Source organism: Cupressus sempervirens, chromosome 2 (assembly GCF_028749045.1).
Source record: "Cupressus sempervirens isolate cs-2001-9-10 chromosome 2, ASM2874904v1, whole genome shotgun sequence".
In the NCBI taxonomy this organism is placed as follows: Eukaryota; Viridiplantae; Streptophyta; class Pinopsida; order Cupressales; family Cupressaceae; genus Cupressus; species Cupressus sempervirens.
This window is the reverse complement of record NC_143119.1, coordinates 457,262,035-457,267,263: the sequence shown is the minus strand read 5'-3', so window position 1 is coordinate 457,267,263 and position 5,229 is coordinate 457,262,035. Positions and strand designations below refer to the sequence as shown.

General features: G+C 33.2%; 1 long non-coding RNA gene across 1 annotated transcript; it reads right to left on the bottom strand.

Annotated features, from left to right (window-relative positions):
- Positions 1-810: 810 nt before the first annotated feature.
- On the bottom strand, positions 811-2,069 carry LOC149573024 (uncharacterized). The gene is made up of 2 exons (XR_016359639.1): positions 1,751-2,069; positions 811-1,620 (listed from the first exon to the last, which is right to left on the bottom strand). It is a non-coding gene; the product is annotated as an uncharacterized LOC149573024 (long non-coding RNA).
- Between the last annotated feature and the right edge of the window lie 3,160 nt (positions 2,070-5,229).

Sequence of the window (5,229 nt, the reverse complement as noted above, 5' to 3'; positions counted from 1 at the left end):
TATCCTCCATTTAGAAGGTATGTAGCACATGCACTATTGTAATATGAACTCCCCTCCCTAGGCTACCAAATTATAACCTTCTAGGAAAAGTTCTCTCAAAAGCTTATTAGTAGATTTGACCAATAACATCCTAAATGTTACTTCAAGGAACTTAAACTACATAAGCAATAGACAATGAAGGAATTTGTTGATGAATTTAACAAAAAATCTGTCATGATTCCCCACCTATCCCGAAGAAGACAAGCATAGGAATAGGAAATTAGAATAGAAAATAGGAATAGGAATGGAAATGGAAAATGGAAATCCCAATTGTGTTTGGTTCACTAAAATTTAATCAAGATTCAATCTGATATTAGACCATTTCATGACTAAGCCAACTGAAACCCTTAAAACAAGCAACATCCATGACAGATGGAAAATTCAAAAGAGACCCAGTCAGTTGGATTGAAGAACAAACAAAAACATGTTGAACAAATCCTATATCAAATCAAATACTTTATGATTAAACCTAAAAATCAGATGTCTATAGATTTTCATTTGCATTCGAAAGCGATATTCATAGATTTATCATGCTCGCTGTCCGTAAATTTGTCAAAAACCTAGAACAGATGAACAAGTTTAAGCAGTATGGATTAAGAATTTTCTATTTTCCCCAAATTCAATTCATGTTCAGTCCAGATTATTAACAATTCTAAGCAGCAAGATTAAATCGAAAAAAAATCATCTCTCTAAATTTGTTCATTTTCCCTGAAGATTAGGTGGATTAACAAAGTTTAGGCAGTAAAAAAAATACCGACACCTACCACAGACTTGACCAAAGTAAAATATGATTTAAGTAAGATTGAGAGTAGGAAGGGACATTCCAATTACAAATATTTTTGAGATTAGATAAAAGCTCATTTTAGACTATTATGAGGATTGGTAATCCTATTCTACATTCCAATTCTGCCAACTAACACAAAATATAATTCGAGACCATTATTTGTTGAAGGGCTTGAAGACTTCAAGAATAGAGTGAACCCATTAGAACCTCAAATAATGGGAGAAGCAATACAAATATCAAGAAAGGTTGAAACCAATACGTCAATACAACACAACCTTCGTATCCGACATACTTCCATATACATCTGATCCATCACGGAGCGGGCATGACATGACCATCATAACGCCCAGAAAAACATGGGTGAAAGCTTCGCCACCTTCAATATTCGGTTTGTTCAATCTCTCCACCACCGGGGACCAGTCAAATTCATCTGTTTGCTATCGAGTTTGATACACGAAAAGCCCGTTGTTCGAAGATAGAGACAACAACCATGTGGGTGTGGATCTGAACGATATTAGGTCTATAAAGCCTGATCCTACAGGATGCTAGATTGGCGACCATTTCCATCAACTAAATCTCAAGAGCGGACAAAATTTTCAGGCTTGGATCGACTACGAAGATACCCAATAGCAATTGAATGTTACAATTGTGGAAGCCGGTGTACTAGCAGCACTCAAGAATTATTTCAGAGATAGAATCTAACTATTATCAGCAGAAATAAAGGAAACTTGGCAATACCTGATGAGAATGTCTCCACTGAAATGTAAACCCTAGCTGGATCATCTTGTCTCAAAAAACTGCAAACAACAATACCACAAATAGATTTAGGAAGGGCACAATCGTATAGTTTAAATCCTTAGGAGAATTGCAATAATAGACCTCATTATTGCTAGACTTCATTATTGCTAAAGAAACTTCACTACATGCCTTACAGTTGCTCTGAAGGCGGCTCACTCAAGGCATCCAGTTGGGGCTAATGTTAAAATGAGCTTGTTTTCCCCCTTTTTTTTTATTTGTTATATTCTCGCTGTCATCCAGATACCGATGGCGCGGTCCAAATACTAATGACGCCCAGAACCGAAAAAATGTCAAATTTTGAGTGTGCCATTGCAATTTGATCTCAAATGTCAGAGTGCAAGTGCAAGAGGATCACATCCTTGATACTTCTATTTATGACTTTAAAAATATAGTGGCGCAGTCCAAATACTAATGACGTCCAAAACCGAAAAAATGTCAAATTTTGAGTGTGCCATTACAATTTGACCCTAAATGTTGGAATGCAAGTGCAAGAGGATCACATCCTTGAAAGAGGATCACATCCTTGATACTTCTATTTATTACTTTAAAAACACACCTCAAATCAATTTAGATCTTGTTAAAAAATATTATTATTATAACTTTATTTTTACAAATTCAACTGTAGATCATAAGGATCCTTATGGGTGGCTTCTCAACTCTTCTAGATTGGAGAACTTTAGATTTCACACCAACATCCTATACCAAAATAAACATCCTTGACTTTTAAAATAAAACACCTTTATTTGATAAGTGTATGCATATTTAAAGCTTCTCTTTACATTTCAATATAATTATACCTAAAAGATCTTATTTTTCTACACTTTATCAAATTCATAAGACCAATCAATATCATTATTTACAATATTAAAAGTTCATTGCTTATGGCATGTTTCTATGATTGCAATGACAATGATAAATATATTTGTCATGACCATTCTACTTGATACATTTACATCTCTATTATGTTTCTCCTCACTATGTGGCATTGCTAGCTCATTTGTTTGCTCATTGTCTTAATTTGTGGGCAACATAATAGTCAATTCTTTTGTCTCCTCACTTGGGAGCAAGGGCCCTATTTCTGTTTCTATCTATACAAAGGTATATTTTCTCTCTTTTTTGACTTGTTCTCCTTTTTATAATGACATATTTTCTTGCATATTTCATTTATTGTGTTACAAATAGATCAACATCCCAAGGCAATCTTATTTTTTCTTGAAATAATAGGTCTAGCATAAATTGAAACCACTTAGGGAGGCACAGTACCCCCTTCTTCTCTTATATTCTTGTTTAATCCATCTAATATCTCTTATGAACTTACATTCTTTTCTAGTTTGATGTTATCCCTTGCATGCATTTATTGTGTTACATAAGGATTAGCATCCTAAGTGCAATCTTATGCTTGTAAGTGCATCTTTGTTGTAAAGGGTCTCCCATTAAGGGCATATATTGGATATTCTTTTTCATTTATCTCAATGATTTGTTATCTCATTTTTGTTCCTCTCGTGATCACTAATTAAATATAACATGATATCCTTTCAACCCTCCTTTGATTTCTTTCTAGCTTTTCATCATTTTACGATACATTCTTATTTTTATGTATGTAATATTTTGTTTCACACTAAACACAATTTTTTCTGTGTAACAATTCTTTCCATAGCTTGGATTTGAGTTTTTGTCATTTAATAATCTATATCATCATTCTTTTTCTATCATTTTCTTCATATGTGATATCTTTTCTGACATATATTTTGCACATTGAGTTGTTTGGAATCACACATCCTACCTTCTTCCTATCTATGGTGTGGCATTTTTATGATACATCTTGTTTGATATCTAGTGTGTTTTATTTTGTGCAAGGCTAGATTATGGTCACTGCTTACTATTTATGTTTATGTCTTACAAGATTTTGTTTTATAATCTTACACGACTTCTCATTCTTCCCATTGTTCAATTTTGATTGTTTTTCTTCTCTACTTGGGGGGAAAGGTAGCTAGTACATTCTTTATCCTTTTATCTAAGGATCAACTTTTCTTAGTAAAGTGGCATTTGTTTATCATGTGGCATTCTTTTCCTATAAGAAATAATTGACTTGATCATGACTATCTCTTTTATATAAGAGGTGCATGTCCTTGATCATCATCTCTTCTTTATTTGAAAAAATATGTCCATCATAAAAATATTTCTTTACTATGTTCTTTAAAAATTTTCATCCTTTATCTAGGAATCCTTATTTCTCGATACAGGGGGTTGAATAGGTGCATTCTTAATCTCCTCCTCCTCTTTGTCTTGAAAATGTTATATTTGTTTAGACAAGGTATATGTCTTGTTAACAAAATTTTTTCCTTTCAAGGTTCTCTTCTCATTATCAACATATCCTTTCACAATTGTCTATTTTTTTAGCTTACAAAAGTCAATGCTCTCCACTAAGTTTTTGGCATACATTATCACTTAGATAATATATCCTTCTCATTATAAGCAGTTATCCTTAATTATCTTCCTTATGATGCCTATAACTACATAACCATCATAAGGAGGAATGCATACATCCTCATTGTACTATAGTTTATTATTTATGCCCCTTTTTTAACATTACAACAAACCACTCCCTAATGAGTATTAGTGATATTTCCCCGTCCTAGGGAAACATGTTAACATGCGCGCGCACACACACACACACACACACACACATATAAAGAAATCCTCTCCATCCGTAGAGAACATAGACATATTTACACTCCCTAGTGATACCAAACAATTGATCCATTATGTAAACAAATACAAACACATGTTTGTAAAAGCCAATGACAAGTGTACAAGATTGACTACTAGACACACAAATTGGCTATAGACCATTTGACAATAATTTTTGTTTTTCTTCTTGTTATTCACAGTAAGATACACAAACCTTATGGGGTAAGATAATATCTGTGTGTGTGTGTGTGTGTGTGTGTGTGTGTAGCATGATAGAATCATGAGGGATATCATCCCTTGTGGCGCTTTTATTTTCCCTATGTGATTGTTTATGCTTTGTAATAGCCTTCCAAACATGATATTAGTGGGAGAGATATTTCCTTCGCTAAGGCCTCTTTTACAAGTTGATTTGGGTTTTTTAGTTCTAACCCATTTTAGGTCTCTTTTATTGTTGTTGTTGTTTTTACTTTCTTTTTTCCTTTATTTCTCTTGCTTTGTTTTTGTGATCTTATGCATAGAAATAAATTGGAATCCTACGTTTAATAGCTCATGCCCTTAAACTTTTCAATGTCTCATGTGTGTAAATTATTTAATTATGTTTCCTTGGTCAATCTGCTTTATTTTTGCATTTTATTTTCATCCATAATCATCATACAATAAATCAAGAGAAAGAATAAACATGTAATTGATACTTAAATAAAGCATCATTAACATTCATCCAAGATCTAGCATTTCTTTCTTGTATCAAGCTTCTTCCTTCAAGGTGGTTATGGAGTTTGGCTTCTAAGGATATTTTCCATTCAAGTTCTTCATTCTTCATCAGGGCATGTCACAAACATTTCCGTTCATAATGTTCGACTTCCACAATTTCCTTTTGGTTTCTTTGAGTCAAGGCTATTTCATTTGTATACTTGATC